General features: G+C 48.0%; 1 protein-coding gene across 1 annotated transcript in view; it reads right to left on the reverse strand.

Annotated features, from left to right (window-relative positions):
• The window catches only part of B3GAT1 (beta-1,3-glucuronyltransferase 1), a 40,126-nt gene extending 29,745 nt beyond the window's left edge, over positions 1 to 10,381 (reverse strand). Inside the window, exon 1 of the mRNA XM_085316799.1 lies at positions 9,921 to 10,381. The gene's annotated coding sequence lies outside the window, so the exon portion shown is untranslated. The remainder of the gene's footprint in view (positions 1 to 9,920) is intronic.
• Between the last annotated feature and the right edge of the window lie 9,285 nt (positions 10,382 to 19,666).

A 19,666-nucleotide genomic window follows, 5' to 3' on the forward strand; every position in this document is an offset into this window, starting at 1 on the left:
GATTGGAACTGTCAGGCTTGAAAATGTCATTCCTATAGATGACTGATCTTTAAAAACAAGACAGACTTACTAAACTGTTTGAGTCAACTGATAATGAGCCAAAGCAGCAAAGGTGATCGAGAAAGAAAGCAAGAAATCAGTGCTGCCTGGATTCAGTGTTGCACAAAGGCCTAAATTATCTTTCCAGCCTGAGAGACAAGGGCTTCCTGGTGAATACAGAACAGAGACGGCTATGAACATCAGAAATGCCTGCATGTCTGTGAGGGCATCTTGGCAAATTTGTTCTTCCAAGTCACTGGCAAGTTGCTTAAGAGGAAGAATTTCCTCTTCCAGTCACTCTACATATGCTGCTTTCCTCAGTGCAGAGTGAAGACCTTGTTTCTCTCTACCTCTCCTGCAGGCTCCCTTTTGAGCAGCTCTGATTCTCCATTTTCTCACACTTAGTCAATCCAACACTGCTTTGAGAAGCATCCTAAAACTTACAGGTGGAAAGCGCTGCATAGTATTGGCAGCAGGGGTGTGCCTATGTTGATCCCAACCTGAATCTGAACACTAGCCTACTTCAAAACCTTTCTTCCCCCACAGACCAGAGTCTCAGCCCTGGATCACTGCATAGTTCACAGTTTCCCCCGTAACTAGAATGACTCAGGCTGTCGGATAACTTATTAACTTCAGCAGCCAGAGTCTCTTCCCATTAAAGTATTATGGCACAAGACACCTGGGTGAGACAAAAAGGACTGCCAGGCCGAGCATAGAGCACACCAGACAGAGATGAGAAACAATGTTGGCAGCATTATTAAAAAATAAATTGGAGGAAGAAAGGAGATGGGAGCAGGGGAGAGCTTCAGAGGATTGAAACAAATTCTTTGCCACCAAGAGCTCTACAGTTGTCAAATTGCCCAAAGTCAGAGGGGAGGGCAGTAGCAGGCAGGCAGCTTGGGTCTCCTGCTCCAGAAGTCAAAGCACCATCCCTTCCACACACTCATGCCCTGCTAGTGCAAAGCCCCATGAGTTTTCAGCAGTGATGGGTTTATGGTATGCAACTTGTCCTCAACCCCAGCACCTCTTCACATGATTACAGTGATAATCCCAGGTGTCTCCCAATGCCATGGACAGTTACTCCTCCACAAGGGGCTTTAACTGGCAGCTCCTCATCTTACAGTCCTTTGAGATTTACTTACAGAAAAGCACCCTTTATTGCTGTTTTTCCTCTTTCCTTAGGCTCGACTGCCAAGTTCAAGACAGAGATAATACCTATACCTCCAGGATCCAGGCAGCTCCACCTTGCTGCTAAGAGATTCATCTTGGAGAAATTTTATTCACAGATACGGCTGCCAGGCTCCTTTCTCAATCCTCTTGTCTAAGCACTGGCTGCTTGTGCTTACAGAATTTTAGAATGACGGTAACTAATACTTAAAGTAACTCTCTGGTAACGTAGACATGATTTCAAAACTCAGCCATGCAAGAATGCATTGAACTTTATCAAATCACTTCCCAAGTTCCCTGCCATGACTGAATCTCAATGTTCAAACCAAGCCAGCACATACAAATCTATCAGCATCTTTCCCATCACTCAACAGTCCATCACTGTACAGACATTTCACTTGTACTCCAACCATTTCCTATGCAGGCACAGTTGTCCTGGCTGTCTACACCAACCTGTACTGCTCAAATTCCACCCAGTCTTTTCAGTGCTTCAAATTTCAGCACTTGCATATTTTCCCTGGTAAAAATCATGCCAGAAATGCTGCTCATCTAACTGAAGAGCAGAAACAAATACTTACAAACCTTAGCAGCAGGGCCTTCCAGGAGCTGCACACTCACTGAAAATGAACGTTAGTGTCACACATTGCAACTAAGCCACTGTTACAGGCAAGAAACTGGGAGAATTACTCATTACTAGAGACTTCTGTAGCTCTAATCTCCATAACCAGCTGCCATCCATTCAAGTGGATCACAACCCATCTGAATGAACCTTTGAATGTCCATACAACCCCACATCACACGGCCAAAGTCTGCCTCTCCTGGGGTGTTTTTTCCCTACACTTACTGCAAGTGCTGAGGATGGGGAGGGTAGAAATTCCTTTATCTTACTGAGGCTGTGAGGAGCATACGGACAGAGAGAGCACCATAAACCAGGGGCTGGCAACCTTTCAAAGGTGGCAGGCCTGTGCCAGCTTACACTTCTCTCTCCTGAATTAGAAGCAAAATGTGCCACTAGAAAGTCAGCGAAAGCTGACTCTCAGAGAAGAGGCTGCCTCTCAGTAGAGCTGCATGAGACAGCATCTAATCTAAGCAAAGCCACTGCCTCCCGACGAAGCTGCCCCTCTCGGGGTCCTTGTGCTGGCCCACACCTGCCTGTTCGCCCTGGCAGGCACACATCACAGGTTGCTGACTCACACCATAGACTGCGCTAGGATTCAATCAGAGCAGCGTTCTCCTCCCGCTCGCACCAAGCCCCTCACAAAGGCAGATGAATGGTATCATCACAATTATTTGTTTTCCTCTGCACTGGAATCTGAGCTCAGCAGTGGTACACACTGACCATATGAGACAAAAAACCCCAAAGGCTCCCTCCTCGAGTCATTCAGGTTTACTGTCCGAGCTAGCGTCATTCCTGCACAGTTCTGCCAGGCTTCCAGTATCCACTAAGTCCCAATATAGGACTGCAGTTTCCTTCTGCATGTCTCACCACCTCCTTCGGAGACCCAACCCACTCATATATCTGCCTCTAAGCAACCGTCATGTGCATCTATTATTCAGAAGAAATATCAAGTTATTCACAAGCCAGAATAGGTTCCAGGTGCCACATTCAGTCTCTAACAATATTCCTCCTGCAAAGCTGCTCTGTTCTCAGCGTGGACTCAACAGGGAACAGCACAGTGCTGTTCTCCTGCTTTGATCCCCCAGTGGGTTTTACAGCTTTGTTAAGGTGAAGGACAGGAGTTAATAACCCTTTCAGGCCGCTCCCTCATCATCTGCTTAATGTACCTCGTTAATGGCTATGGCACAGCATCGCTCACCTCCTGTACACTCCACAAACCCCAGCCTTTCCTGTGGGCTTGCAGTTACGCTTCCCCACGGTGATGGGGGCATTGCAGAGCAAGGAGGGCCCAGGAGGGAAGCGACATGGTGCCTGCAGGAGGACAACAACTCGCGTAGCACTTTGTTACAGGCACCTACAGGGTTATTCACATAGTAGGGAGACATCCAGCTACAGTAGGCACGCACAGGCTCACACAGAGCAGCAGAGTTATGCTTTCTTTCCAACAAGTCTGAATCTGAACATGGCAATGCAGAGTGCCGACTGGTTGGATAATGGCTCCCGTGCCCATTGAAATACTAGGAATGATTTCTCTGAGTATTACCCATGACCTACAAGAAGAGAAAATCTTTCGGGAAGTGCCAGTCCTTTGCTATGAAGGGTGAGGCCGACTGGGGCACACACAAAGAGAAGACAGGAGGAAACATGCAAACTCAATGCACCTCTTCCTGCACTGGGAGCATCCTCAGTAGCTCTAAAAGCCAGCAGAGCACAGCAGTGCAAAAAGAAAGAAAGAAGGCAGGGGGGGGGGAAGGCAAACAAGTCCAAACTCTTGCAATGCCTCTCAGGTCATAGCAGCACTACAGCACAAACACTGCAAAAAATAGGAGGACTGGAGGAAGATGAGCCCAAAAAAGGAACAGGACTCTGAAGTCCTTCCCTGGCATAAGGATGGGCTGAAGGCCTCAGGGCAGCAGCTTTCATAATGCCAATTCCTATGACAAGACAGTTGTTCAGTACAAGGGTGGCACTAAGTTCCTGCTGCTGCATGGGAAAAACAAAAGCTGAGGCTGGAAAAGAGTCCACTTGGATCCACTGGTCAGAAGTCCTGCAGGGGAGCAGGGGCACAGTGTCCCAGCACAGCTCTGGATTCACTCTCCATGCCAGAATCCATGGGGTTCTGATGGAATAATCCTAGAAGATCATCCGGCAATGTCACTCTCCAGGCCTAGCACTCTTTTGATCTCTGATTCTCTGAGCAGCTGGACTCACCCATGGAGCTGCCCATGCGGCCTCTGGTAAGTATTGCCCCAGCCCTCACAGGGTCTCCTGCATTAAGAGAAACGTGCTTGTACACAGTTCTTTAACTTCAGAGGCTGCTAAATAGATGGAAAAAACAAGCCAAAAAATCTATGGAGTTTAGCCAAAATGTTTCAGGGCCAAGGTGGCATTTAGAGATGAGCCCAGGGGAGGTAACCACGGCACCCGTTCCACTGTCATTTTGTGTTTCTCTGCAACAGTCCACGGTGCGCTGCTCTGAGGCAGCATTATTACTGCAGCTTCCTCAGCACCCTCTCGCACAGACATACGTGGCCAGACCCTCTCACAGCAGCAAACAAAAGTATCTTGGCCCTTGCTTTGTGCCACCAAGACAAAACAGAGTATAGGCTATTCAAAGCTACAACTTATCAAAAGCGGGACCCTTCTTCTACTGCCGGTGATCGGAGTTATGCTTTTTATTCACTGAGTGCTGGAGTGGGCCCCAAATCATGCTGGCATTATGTTATCATAATGCTGGAAGTATTATAAATGCTTGACATGCCAGACAAATCCTGGAGCAGGCTTCCAAATCCCCTCAAAATCTCCACTTGCCATTCTGCATTCATCCATTCATGAAATCCAGAGCAGAGTCTCAGCATCCAGCCTTTTGCTGGTCTCTTTCCAGCTGAATGAAAGGTGAAGGGAAACAAGCAGACGCAAGGTATTTCTTCTGGATTAACCTTCTTTTGTCTTTCAGGTGCCAAATCCGAGGAAGAGACTGTGCTAGAGCATCTAAGAATCAACATCCAGTGGGGCAGCTAAGACAAATCTCATGCCCCCCATCTGCTGTCTCAACGGCTAAGTGAAGTGGGTCTTGTTTTCCGTGAGCACTGGCCCTTTTAGTCACAGTAAGCTGCAGCAAAGAACTGGGGTTCTGCCACCCACATAACGTAATGTGCAGCACTTAGGATGCTAGAGGAGTGAAACCTCACAGCTAGCTGGGAGATCATCTTTGTGTCAAGTTGCAATTGTGGCCATCCAGCTCCATGCAATTTCCCACTCCCAAAAGGTCAGATGAGTGCTGCCCTGGCCTTGCAGTACCCAGTTGCAGGGCCCCTGTTCACTGCTATGCTGCAGATACAGATTCCCGCAGCAAAGTTAGCTAGATTCCCTTTCCAGTCAATGGGGAGAACTCATTTGGCCTATTTCAGATGCATTACCTTCGGAGGAGATGAGCTGTACCATGAAAATGCCCACCTCTCTTTACTATACAGCAGGGTCTGCTTGAGGAGACATCTGCATCTTCAGTATACTTACATAGCAAACCATGTCTCAAGAACCAATAGTAAACAGCACTTAAGGGCAGTGCATGGGCTGGAGCTGGATCAGTAGTGACCAAGGCATTAACACATTTTTTGAGAATAGATATATCACCTGCTTTTAGAGAGCAACATAAGCAGTGCAGGAAACCTCATACAGAAGTTCAGTTCTTGTCCTGCCTTTAGGAAAATAGCCCAGATCCCGGCAGGAGGGGGATCTGGAGCATTTCCTCTTTACTCTGCTGTCACTGTCAAGAATATCACTCTGCGTTCCCCATGGACATCTAGATAGGCTACCCAGAGAACCTTCTAAAGGTAGACTGAATCTTGCAAATTGCTTAAAGGTTCCCGACCAAGACAGGGCATTTCTCGGACAGAAGCACAGAGCATGGACTTTTCTCCTAAGCAACTGCAGGTCACACACTTGCTACAGTCACTGGGTGTGCATCTGCACACAGCTGTACGACGGGAAGAACCTACATATTTATACACTGGGCAGGATGGAGAACATACGTGTGTAAAACCGTATGTGTGAGGGTGCACCACGCACATTACAGGTGCCCATAAGAACAGCTCAGAGTATGTATGTGTACAGAAGGAATGTTATAAGCCTGTAAGTAACATGCCCTGGCAAGTGCCACTTGGTACAACTGATGCTTCCACAGACAGAAAGGAGGAAGAATAAAAAACAAGAGAAGAACTAAAATGGCTGAGGTTGTAGGACAGAGCCATTGGCACTGCAAGAGACAGGATTCTGCTCCCCACCTCAGGTATTCTCAGTCTCTTGGGGGCTCAGCTCCCTGGAGGCATGGAGTTCCCATTAGAAAAGGTAGGCGGATATATTCAATAGTGACTAATACACTGTAATACTTAGAGTGCTTGGGGGTGGTCCACGTGTCTGGATCAGGATGTGAAGATTAATTATGGGCCACACCCCGTGATCTCTACGCAGCAAAGCCCTTATTAGCTTCTGAAGGTGAATCTAGCCCAGATGTCAACTTGCCAACACAAACACAAGCAGCTGGTGCTTGCAGGAGAATAAGGCAGATTCTATCTTTGCTATTGAGACCTTGCGCTTGGCAAAGATCACTTCCCTTGCCACAAGAGAAGTAAATCGCAGGTAACTAACTGATTCAAGATCTCCACAAGCAATGCATAAAAGACAACATGTTACAGAGAACAGGGACCCATTAAAAAGACACTACAGAGGGCCTTTCCAATGACAGCTTCCAGAAAATGCTTTGCCCTAGGGCCCTAGTGGGTTGAAACCGCACCAAAAACATCTCCATCCATACCCCCAGACGAGACTTAGAGCTACAGCCCACCTAGCTTTCCAAGCCTACTGCATGGCACTTCGCAATGGAGAGCTGCAGACAGAAGCCACAGAAGGCGTTAGCCAGAGGGAAAGATGTTGAGAAAGGCTGTCTGCCCCCCCCCAGAATTTAGAGATCTTGCTGTTATGTCCATATGAAAAGCAGCCCAGGTAGATTCTGGCAGTCCTCGTTACTGCAAGACAAAATGCACAGTGATGTGAGAAAGGCCAGGACCTTCGCCTCTCCTTCTACGTATTCAAACCTGCCCACTGGAGTCTATCTGAGGAAAAGAAAACTGCTTTTGCCCAACATTTTGGAGCTGGCAGCAGGGGAACAAGGGCAAGAAGGAGCAAAGGCAATGCAAAAGGTAAGTCTCCAAGAAACATTTTAAAAAATTCTAACATTTGCCCTAATATCCCTTAAAAGACAGTTCTTTTTATTTCCCAAGGCTTCTGTTGTTGCAATATGAGGGTGCTGGAAGAAATTAAAAGGGCAGGCGCACTGCTTTCCTTTCAGAAAGCATTATTTTGACGCTGAGCAGCCAACTTCACACAAGAGGAGTACGTGCTCGTACTTTGTTACTGGAAGATTTCTTGGTCATCCTAGGCCATATCTCCCAGTTACAGCAACTGTTTGCTAGAACGAGGCAGTGTTTGTTAGTATGCTAAGCTGACAAGGCCCTGCACACTACAGGCACTCGCTGCTCTTCTTGCCTCAGAGAGTGCACAACTGTAGAGCAAGCAACCAAAAAGATCTGGAATGAAACTGCAAGTCAAAAGAGGAAAGAAAGAAAATCCAGGCATCTCTGTAGCTGGCTGGAGCTCTGTGAGATAACGCGCTGATGATGTCAAAGCCCAAGCACAACAGAATCGCTGACCCCAGCGGCACCGTGTCGGGCCTGTCACACATACGAGGCGACAGGCCCATGGAAGGGTTGGGCACCACTTTCCTGCTGCAGGACAGTGCTCACACTTTGCTACGAACCATCTCTGTGGGTCAGAAAACTATGTGTGGCCAACTAACAAGTGTGAAAGTTCTCCTTCTCCTGCTTGTGAACATCTGCATAAGGAGGGATGCTTTTTCCTCGCTTTACTGGCCTAGAGAATCAGAAGGACATGAGAGTTGAGTTGCCTCTTCCGCGCCTTCCTCTGGTCAGTCTGCCTCTGAAGGACCCAGCTTTTATTAAAGGTATTGCTGTGTTGCTTAACAACTCTGACTTGAGAGTTCCTCACTGGAAGAGCTAGGTGTATCATTATGAAGGCCTGTTTTCAGGAGGGGATTTTATAACTCAATTGCATGAGATAGCAAAGTACTCAGAGCCAACGTCACTCATTTATTTTTTCTCTCTCTTTTACACCTCCAAACATATTCAACCAGGAAGATGCAATTATTGGTCAGCCACCTTCCCACTCTAATAGTATCACAGCTCAATCCCTTAGCCAGAATATCTTCCATCTTCCTCAGTGCTCTGAAGCTGACATGGAAAACACCATCGGGTCCTATATACAGAAAGATCTTAGTTCATCCTTTTTCCACAGTGCCTCCATTTTCCTACTCCTCTTCAATCTCTACTCTGTCAGGTCACCCGAGTAATCAGAACCATTGTAATCTTTCAGCCAGCTCTTAGTCACTTCATTCATTCCAGAGATCTGTGCACAGAGAAGCACTTAATTGCATGAACAAGGCAAGCAAGATGCATCTCACTGACTTAGGAGAACTTCTTTCGAGCAAGGATTACCCATGAAACAAAAGGCTGCTGGCTCAGAACCACGTAAAGCTCTGCTGCACGTTTACAAAGCCCTTCTTTCACAGGTACAAGCACACACAAATGCACACACGGGGACACGTTTACCCAAGCTGGCGACACTCACTGAAGAGGTTCAGGGACACTTATTTAGACAAGTATGTACAGATATATGCAAGAGACTCCATAGCCTCTTTGAGCCCACAACAAACACCGGACCATAAGCTCCTTAGATGGGTATACAAGCTCTTACGTCAACTGACAGCACATTGGGGCTCATGGCTTTTTTGCACTGTGTGCATAGAAGCAGGGATGTTCGCGACACGTCATTACCTAAATAACCAAACAAACGTTTCCCAACCCCACATCAAACTGAAGACCTGTTAAGGAAATCTCTGTGGCATAAGGAGGAGGGGGTATCTGCATGCAACAAATGGCTATTGTAGCAGCAACATCTTGGTAAAGATAGTGAGGGACCCCTTGCTAAGATGCGGACTTTTGGGAATTACACGGATAGGGGCTCCATGGCTGTAAACACAAGGTCCACTTCAGTGCCTTCCCCAACAACAGCCGGGCTGAGCAACCTCCCAGTACTATTTAAAAATGTGCTTTCTGGTCTGGCTGAAAGGAATTAGGACTTTCAGGGTCAGAGACCTAGGAAGTGAGTCAGAGAGAGGCCGAGCAGGGAGAAGGACAGCATCATTTAGAGACAAATTTATTGATTACCATGGACGTTCTCTCCCATAACTGTTATTTTTCCCCACATCCCCACCCACTCCCACAACAGAACATGACACAGAGATGACTCCTTGGATGGCAAAGCATCCCTCAGTTATCTCTTCTTCCTCCAAAAGATAGCACTTGAAAAGCTTCTCCCCTTAAGTAGCCTCAAAGTTGGCTCTCACCACTGCTGGCATGAATGAAAAACATTTCAGTTCTCCCTACTCCTAAATCCCATCCCTTTCTGTTCAGAGGAAAAGGCAGAGGATGGCCAAGGGAACAGCCAAGCAACTCTCGATCATCTTCCACCTCCCTCCTGTCATTCTGCACAGATGCACCAGCAGGCTGGAAGGGTGCTGGGCCATTGTAGTCCCCACACGCACTCCCCAAGAGCTACACACCACCCCATGATGGGAGCCCCAGAGCAGGTACCGGTCTGGGAGGGCAAAGCGTGGAACACAGTGCTCCTGGAGGTGACATGGGTGTATTTCCCCCATAACCTATCCAGTCCTCCCCCAGTAAGGCAGCTTGGTATCTTCAGGCACCCAGCCTGAGAAAGGGAGGCAAAGTCATCTCCAGCCCTGCAGCCCCCAGGACCCAGTCTGCATCCTTAAAATACAGTGGGAGGGTTAGAAAAATTGGTCTGAGTCTTTTCTGCTTCCTCTCACTCCCTGTCTGCCACACACACAGACACGCACGCGCGCACATACACTCACACTCACACACACCGAGCCTTGTGCATAAAGGAGCTCTGTCCTGCTCAGCTCAGCCATGCAATGTCTACAAAAAGCAGGAGTTACCTTATTCCCACAGCCTGAACTGCCTTCTCTCTCCATCGCGGCTGGAAAGCTGCTCCCATTCAAGCTTTAATCCCTGGGAACAGAGGCACGATTCAAAGCTGCTGTTCACCCACTGGAGTGGGCTCCCCCCAGCAACCTCCTCCTCTTTCTCTCCTCCCTTTTTCCTTGTTTGTTACGTTAGGATTTTTTTAATGTATTTGTTCTTAATTCAGGCAGCAACCAAGACACTCCTTCATTGCCTCTCTGCCTCCTTGTTTCACTCTCAAAGAAATAGCAGTGGAGAGCTCCTTCCTCCTCCACTGCTTCCGTGGACCTCTGGTTCCCCAGGTCTGCCTTTCTGCAGCGTGGCGTTAAGGGAAAGAAAGAGAGTGAAAGAGGGAGGGAGAGAGGGAGTGTGCAAACAGGGAGGAGGAGGAGGAGGCCAAAGGGGTGCGGGAGGAAGGAGCCAGAGCGTGGCTGACTGCTTTGTATCCAGAGCAGTGCTGACAGCCCCTTCCCTCCCCGCCTTAGAGGAGGACCTGCGCTGCTAATGGTCTGTACCAATTTATTCCACTTAGGCAGGGGCACTTCTCCCTGCAACAGAAAGAAAAGCCAGGGAAGGCTTTGCGATGGCCCCTCAAGGAATTGGTTCCTGCTCTCCTCACTCCACAGCATCACCCTCCGAGTTGCAGCCACAGGCTAAGAGCGATGCTCTCCCAGTGCTGCATGCAAAAAGAAAGTGTGAGGCTAGGAAGGGCTGGATGTGAGGGAAGGGTCTTGCCAGTGGGGAGGCTCAGCACTGCTCTAAGTGAAGGTGGTGACCGTCTGCTAGGGACAAAGCAAGGTCCACCTCCCGCCCCTCAGGAAGGCAGGCTGAGCTCTGCTCCACTGTCTGCAAGCATACTTCAGCAGTGACACCTTCCACTCCTCATAGTGCCTGCCTCCATGCCCCAGATTGATAGCTCCCTGGCTGAGTCCACCTGGGCTTTGCAACCAATGAGTAACACTCATCAGATCTCTTGCAACTTCCCTTCTATCCAGCACTACGTCTTTGCATAGCACCACTCAGCCACCACTACCCAAACTGCAAGGCACCCCTGTATTCATCCTGGCAGCTGACTAAGGGCCCCAGCACTGAGCCCCATTCCCTGCTACCCATCTTACAAGGGCCATGAAGCTGGAAGGTGGTGCTGACATCTTACTTTCCAAGACAAAAAGGCTAATTAGAGATTCATGCTCTGCTGCCCCCGTGATTCCCAGGACCTTGGGTAAAATACAGCAGAAACATGCTTTTCCCATGAGAAGAGGGCTCTGGAGGTGACTAGGGCTGTCCCTAATCTGCACGCAATTGTACCAGGTCCAGTGGGCAAGCGGGACACTTCTGTGATCCCTAACTATGCAGTGAGACCTTTCGTAGTGGCAGCAATGAAGAGGCAGAACTTGAAGGGGCTAGGGAGAAAAGCAGGGATCTTACCTCTTGGTGCACCCCTTAATAGTTAACCTAGGGAGGGCTGACTCATGTTGAGCGGTGGATTTCTCCGAGATGGCAGAACACCACAAAACACATGTCTCTGAGTGCCACACTTCACAACTAGACAGTTCATCATAAACAAAAAATCAGGCCTGAGGTTGGGGGGTGAGTTAGCTTTTCCCCATCCTGGCACAGCTGCCTCCTCACTGGCTTCCAACCAGATCAAGCCCCTCCACATACCATCATCCCCTATTGGCTGCATATTTCATGAGGAACACTCACAGATCCACAGCTATAGCTACTTCCCAGGTACTCTGTTACCCCCTCTTCTCCGGGTCTGGTAAGGTTACAGTGCCATGGTAACCTGTAGGTATAGATTTACATACGCTTTACCAAAAAAGGGAATAACAAAGGGTAGAAACCTTCCAGTTTCTGCAAAACACTTCAGCACTGAGCTGAGTTTCATACTGTGGAGCAATCCCAGAGATTTTCACCACTGATTCCCATCATGTTCTCTGAGCTTTTGGTTTTGTATCTATAGCATAAACTGCTGTTTCTTCCAGGGTTCATAGGGGCTGGATGTCTACTATGTAGTCTGGAAGTCAAAACTATACCCATAAATTAGCAACTATGAAGACAAGCAGACAAATATCTTCCAAATCTGCAGAACAGAGCCAGGGACAGTGGCACCCATACTCTTCTTCCCTGAAGTGAGGCAAGCTGGAAGACTCCACACACAGCCCGAAGCCACTGCCACAGGTGGTGCTCTGCTGAAACTTCTGCAAGGCCTGCACTGGACAAACTAGGGAGAAGATGGCTCCGAGCCAGTGGTACTGTCCACAGAGAGTGATGTTTCAAAGAAGGTACTTTACAACAGCCCCTTTCCCCACACTGCATTTACTCTGCACATGAATAAGGAATGACTCCAGGGCTGCCAGTCCAGAATCCTTCACCAGAGCTAGAAAGATTGCATGAAGGATCACACAGCCAGGCCAGCTTCTGCTCAGCCACTTCCCCTGCAAAATGGGCCAGTTCTTGCAATCAAAGAGAATGCGGCCTTTCCTGTCCTTGGGCTCACTTTCTGCAAGGTACCTAGGGAGAGATCAGCTCAAGAGACTACTTGCCTGGGAATTTTGTGCCAATTCAGCTAGTAATAAGGGTTTCACTGAGCTCCGTGTCTATTAAAAATGCATAATGTCCACTTATAGCAAAAGGATGGATTCAGACCTAGTGCTTTTCCAGCAAGTCCCAGGCTACCTGCCGTTATGACATTCTGGAGAAGAGAACTGGGGAACTCTCCCTTGAGGCCTATAGCAAGAGACAAGAAAGGGCAAATTCATGGCCTGCCTCAGGGTTGGGTGAGAGAGAGGGGGGAAAAGAGGGAGAAGAGAGACTAGAAAAGGCTCCTACTGCAAAACCTAAACACATAAAGCTCAGGAAGGAGGGAAAGGAGATGTGTTACACCTGCAATGTGTAAGAATTATGGGTGACCAGTAACATTTTGGGCTCAGGTCTGCATCAGTGTCTCCTAAGACTCACAAAAATGAAAGGCTGTAGGAAGTGTACAGGAAACTCAAGATAGACATAGACACGTACAGAAAGGCATTGCTGTGCCCTTCCCTCTCTACTCCCCCCTTCAAAATTACAGCCCAATTCACTCAGAGATCCTTTTTGCAATCAGAGCAGCAGAACAATGGTGCAGGGAAGCTGCTCTGACATTTTCCAAGGTTGTCCCTTTGAACCTTAGCATATTGACTTTTTTGCATGCTAGGTCCAGAGTGTGCCACGTTCACAGGAGCCAAACCCAGAAGAGGGCAAGCCTGCCAGCAAGAGAGAGGTATGCAAGGAGATGCTCAAGCAATCCTCCCAAAGGATCTCTAACATGGGAAGGGTGTTGTTTGCCTGGAATCCAGAGCGCATCACAGAGGATGTGAATCTAAAACACGCAGCATCGCTGTTGACAGCAGTGTATATAAACAGAACAGTATTTTCCCGCTCCCTCCCCCTTCTTATTATAGCACAAAATACCCCGAGTAAAATACATACACACAACAATCCACGTTATAAAAGCGAAACAGAGCCCCAAGTGTGTGCGCACATGCAAACACACACACAAAGATGTTCTTCTCGAGAATGCAGCATATATTCAATACCTTCAATGTCATTTTAAAAATATTAATGCTCTGCTTCTGGCTAGGTTTATGTAAGGTGTATTACCACAGGATTGGAGGCACAAGAAAACCTACATTAGACTCTCCCAGCCTGACAGAGTCTGCCTGTCCAAGCCGTCCGGCAGCCAAGCTCCTTTACTGCATCCTGGCTCCACTTTCCAGACCCCTAAGCCACATGCTGCAGCAGTCGGAGCAAACACATTCCCACCAGGCTTTTTTCCCAGGAGGGGGCAGAGCTGCAGCTCAGCTCCTTTCCCACCTCTCCCCCATGCTTGCAGCTCGCCATCTGGCACCGTCAGGAGGATCTCTGCTTGGATCCACAGTGCAGCCAGCCACACACAAGAGCAGATGCCTCTCTGGCTAAACAACAACCTCATTAGCGGAGGAAGAAGAGGGCAAAGGGAAGAGCGCGAGGGCAAACACTGCGCAAATAACAGGGTATGTTTCAACTGTGCACGCCCAAGCCCAGCACTGGGCTGCTGCAAAGGAGCAGGCTAGCAGCCGGGGCAACCCAAGGGCTGATGCAGACCATGCTCCCTTTGGCTGGGCCCCTCTAACCTGCCCAGCAGCCTCCCCTGCTACCCCAATCACAGCTTCACTCGCTCTGGCAGCACTGTCTTGTTTTCAGGCCTCAGGCAGCCTGAGGACAGAGCTACCTAGCCTCAGGCTTTCTGGGAATTTCCTCAGCCTGTAGGCTGGACTCCCGATTGCCTTGTGGTACCAGATTTCAGAAGCGATTATCCCCCTAAACAAGAGGAAGAAAGAGTGAAGCCAGATTTTGATGTGACGAGTCTGAGCTCCACAGAGTCAAACATGTCCAAAGACATTAAGAAGGGAGGACTACAGTTGATAGTCCCTCCCAGGTTGTTTTGTTGTGCAGAGGAAAGGGATCCTAGGTTATGGGAGGGGCAAAAGGAAAAAAAACCACAAGGTTTGGTCCCTTTGCCAACCTGAGACAACTCCCCTTCTTCCCACAGGAGTGCTAAGCAGCAGCTCATAACCACAAATTACCAAAGTTACCACTTCTGCCAGCTCAGCCTATCTATGTTGCTTCCTTCACATACCAGGGTCTATCCCACTCACTCTCTGGGACATACCCTCCCTCCCCTTCGCTTGACATGGCACGCTGGCAAGAAAATCCTCTAGCAAGTACCCATTACCCAATTATACTCTGAGGGCCAACTGAAGAGACCAGTGGGTTACTAAGCAGAGCATCAGCTTTCTACGGAGTGGAGCAACATGTTCTGCTATTTGCAGAGGTCATTTTCAGCATGTGCTGCTATTTGGCATGTTTTAGCTGAGCTACAGAGAGCAACAACCAGCCTTTTAGTCTGTTGGGCTTCAGGGAGGAAAATACTGGACAATTCTGTGATAAATCTATTCTGAAGCCGGGGTTTCTTTTCTCCCAGTAGGGGTACAGCAAACAATAATAAAGCTTTTTCCAATTCATCTAAAATCTCCTTACTTTCCACTCAGAAAGTCTGTCTCACAGGTTCACCTGCACAAGCTAACAGAGATGCTTCCTCATCATCCTGCAAGCCTTCCGCCCCCAGCCTTCAAGGGAGCAGCAGCACAGATGGAGGAATCATCCAGCACTTCCCAGCTGGTCAGTGCCCTCACACACATGTGAGGACTTGAACTCCAATGACAGGCTTTGGAAGATGGGCAATGGCACTGACCCTTCCAGTACAACGAATGTCTGCAGGGGCTGATGGAAGAAAATCACTCCTGGAACACAGAAGGGCCTTAGGAGACCCTGCAGACTGTCTCTGCTGTTGTGTCAAGGCAGGGAGATTCTCTATCCCCTGGCTGCACCACCTGTCAGGAGCGATTTCACCCCTCCAAGGCTCTGTACATACATAGAGAGCTTTTACACATCCTAGAAGTCTGGAGATGTGTTGATTCAGTGTGCCCTCAGGATGCTTCACAGATACACGCAAAGCACAGTCAGGAGCAAGTCAGAGCCTGAGCTGGGGAAACTGAGAGAAAAGCCATAGTGATGTATCAGCAGATGGTGCTCTTCTCTTCAAATCGGCAAATAAGTTAAGGCCTAGCCTGGTATTTTACCACTGGGATTTCCTTCAGTATAGGAACCTCAGCCCAACGCAAAACCCCTCTCCTCTGCCCTCTTCTCTGCACTGTTGAGAGAAAGACAGAGTCTACGTCAGTTCAGAGCCTAGGAAAGAAGAGCCATATGCTGCATGGAGGTCCCTTTGGCTTCTTAACAGCCTGGAAGAAGCATATTACCATTTGTCTCTAACTCTTCACGGGCTAAGGATTCATCGCAGGTAAGCCCAGCTGAGAGAAAAGTCTAAAAGCAAATGGTTAGCATATTGCTGGGAGTCAGCAGGAGTTATTCAATAACCCTTGGACTCCTTGTCCAGCTACAGCTTTTCTCTGATCGTTACCTTGGCCAGAATCCAAGGCAGAGATTGTTCAGAGACTAACACATCCCAGACTCTGCTAAACCACATACATCCAAACTGTTCTCTGAGGGATTTTAATTCATTGGGAAGCATCCTCTTAGCAAACAAAAGTAAACAGTGATCCAGCTCTCGCCACTCTGATCTGTAATTAGACTCTGTTTCCAAACCCTCAACCCACTGATGCATACAGGTCAGAAACTCTTGCCTTTGCTCTGGGTATCACAGCTTGAGACCAGAAAAGATGAAAGAAAATGGGAAAATGTACACACTGCTGGAATTATCACCGGGTTTCCTGGTGCGTCAAGAGACAACGCCAAATGGACAGTTCCAGATGACACAACAGTCATAGCCTCTTTGTTTTTAGGGCTCAAAAGACCCACAAACAAACCCAAGCGAATAGCCTGCATTTCTCTCAGCCCTAACCGTGCCATTGCCACACACTCAGCCCCACTTCCTGCTCTGCTGTCCCCACACTTTCTACCATCAATTCACCAGGCAGCTTCAGATCTTACTGAAAGGGGGCTTCCTTCAGGAGCAGCTTGTGACACTCTGGGATTGCAACACTATGTTGTAATAGCAGGACAAAGAAGCACATAAATAATCGTAATACCTCACGTCTCAGATCACATGAGCAATTTAGACCCCTCCCCACCCCACTCATGTCTTGCTTATAAATATTTGTTTTGGGGCTGTTCTAAACAACAGAGCCTGATGCAGAATTGCTCCAAAAGCTCAAGTAACTTGCCATTCCTATGAAGCATGGAGGCAACCTAAACCTATTTGCAGCCTTACCCCATCCTGCTAGCATGGGCAGGGCCTTGCTGCTTCTTCCTTGCAAATACGCACGCATCACTACAACATAGCACAGAAGAACAAGCAGCAAATAGCTCAATGTCTCATATCACTCCTGTGGCAGCCATGTCCCTGCCATATGCCCATCTCCTGCTATTAACCTCCGTCTCAGAACTATTATGTGACAACACTGGAATCACATCACCTTGTCTGGATTCACCCAGCTGCCACTAAACAGAGTCACTTGGATCTATTAAAAAGAAAAAAACCTGCTGTTAGCATGCCTGGAAAAGAAAAATTAATATGCAAACCCAGTGATAAATCCTTTGATCTGCACATTTATGTTTTTATCTTGTAGTTAATCAGGAAAGGGTATGTTCAGTTTAGACACAGCTCCATATTTTGGCTTTATAATCTGAATCCCAAAAGGGCCCTATAAAACCATAATCTGCAATGCAAAATTGCAAAGCATATGGGAGTGTCTATAGATTTTCCAAATCACCTGTGCCCTAATTTAATATGAATAACAATTAGTTTACTCTTATCAGTTAATTGTGCCCCTTGTGGATTCAGCAACACTGCGTCTTGTCTCATCACCAGACGCCTTTGTCTAAGCAAACTTTAATTACACTTCCGCACTCAGCCCAGCCCTACTCACGGCTTTGGCAACACAGCCAAGACTGCTGTTAAACAAAAAATCTACCACTACCACCAGCAAGAAGGAAGCAAAGTGTACTTCTTTCAGATAGAATCAGAGAACTAAAGAAAAGCAGACTGGAGCTCATAGCAGGGAGTGTTCTTGCAGTTCCTCCAAATCAGCAGGAGTAGCCGGCATTCCCACAGCATCCTAGATGAGCAGCACAAGGAGTTTCACTGGCCTCAGGCAGTACTGACAGCATTCCCTCTGCAACTCTGCTCCAGCAGCTCCAAGAGGAACGAGATGCATCTCCTAGCCCTGAGCATGAGCAGCAGAAGACGGGAAAAGACTTTCATTTTACCTCTAATTCTGTGATTAGCAGAGGATTGAAAGCCAAGGCATCAGAGTCCTACTTACAGCTCTGCTACTGACTCCAAATGATCCTGTGCAAGTCACTTAACTCCCAGTCTGTTTCCTTATCTGTTGGGACAACATCGTAATTGACAAAGTGATGAGATACGCATACACACTTAACCCATGCTTTGATATCAATCCTGCAATGAAAATAATGTTAATCCAATGGTAAGCTTGCAATTTTATCTATTGACATTGGATACACATTTTCTTTTTGAGGCCCAGAAGTGCCCTTGTGAATCATACAAAAAACAGATTGAGGATGACTGTATTTCTGTTCCATGTCAAACACTGCAGGGTTTTGCATATACACGGCCTTTAAATCTCAGTTACACCACCACCTTGGCAGTGAAACATGGCCTTTGCATTGTGGAGGATCCAGGCTACAAACCCTGTGGCAGAAATGAAGGAACAAGCCTGCAGCGTGGCGCATAAAGCCTCTGGTGTTACGAATGTTCCCAATCTGCTATATTCAGTCCAGCAATAGAGAGGCATCACAGTGGTAGAATCAGATGTCAAAGTCACACAGAACGCACACGTTCGTATTAAGGATACTGAAAGCTCCAGCACGCTGCTGCTCTCTGTCCCTGTAAAACAGGTACCAGCCGAGGGATTGGACATCATGCCCACCTCCCCTCCGCAGCACTAGAAAGCCCTGCAGCCTTCTGCCTCACAGCTTTCAGAGCAGGCGTAAGGGAAATCTACACTGACTGTTGCTCCTGTGCTTTTTGTGAACGCACACAAAACAGACACTCCCGCTGCTCCAGTCAGGGGCTCCATCACATGCTGCATCAAATATGCTTGTGATCTGCCTACACCACGACTTCAGCTCCCCTCTTAAATGGGATATTTCCACCATTCCAAAAGAATAAGTTGCTGTGCATATTTAATTGCTACTATCACTCTCTTGTAATTGTTATCACAATCTTCCAATTCACTCTTTCGATGTGTCTCTCACTAGGTCATTAGTCCCGTGCGACAGGACAAGAGGAAATGGGCAGAAATTGGACCGCAGAAAGTTCTGTCCGAACATGAGGGGGAATTTCTTCAGCGAGAGAGTGACGGAGCACTGGAACAGGTCGCCCAGAGAGGCTGCGGAGTCTCCTTCTCTGGAGATCTTCAAGGCCCGGCTGGATGCAACTCTGTCTAACATGCTCTAGGTGACCCTGCTGAGTGGGGAAGTTGGACTAGATGATCTCCAGAGGTCCCTTCCAACCTTACTGATTCTACGATTACTTCAGAACCATAGGCTATCAATGCAACAGAAACACTAATCCCCCACGTCACACAGGAGATGCAGACCCCACTGCGCTTGATCTCTCCACGCAATAAAAGATGCTACAAGCCAGACCAGGTTGAGCTCTGGCTCTGTCATCCTGGCAGTGCCCTGGAAGATCCCTGACATTTTTCAGTGGATTCTTTCTCCTCTCTTTTCCATCATCTCATTGCTTTTTCTTCACTGCTCGCTAAGGTAACTATAATCATGAATTTTAAATGAGGCCAACTGTCACTCACTTGAGTGACTGAAACAATGCGACTGAGAAGCCCAAGCTGCAGCAGCTAGGATAAATCCAGCAGGCAGCATCAGCTACTTGGACAGCAGAGTGAGTCACTCCCCAAGCTAATTCCTAGCTAAAGAGAGAAATGAGGCTTTGATTCTCCACGGAGGTCCAGGCAACACCTTTGCAGTACTCTGCTCCAAGCCATCCCACAGAGCACGCTGCCAAACACATGCAGCAGTAGTCAGGACCGGCACAGACACGGATCCGTTCCTTGATCCTCTGGTACTTCTCGGAACAAAGCTTGTGGCTCCAGCCAGACCACTTGGGATTAACAGAGAAGGTGGAAACATTAAA

This window comes from Rhea americana, unplaced genomic scaffold (genome assembly GCF_003343005.1).
Source record: "Rhea americana isolate MKP2758 unplaced genomic scaffold, rheAme1 scaffold_48, whole genome shotgun sequence".
NCBI classification, from domain to species: Eukaryota; Metazoa; Chordata; class Aves; order Rheiformes; family Rheidae; genus Rhea; species Rhea americana.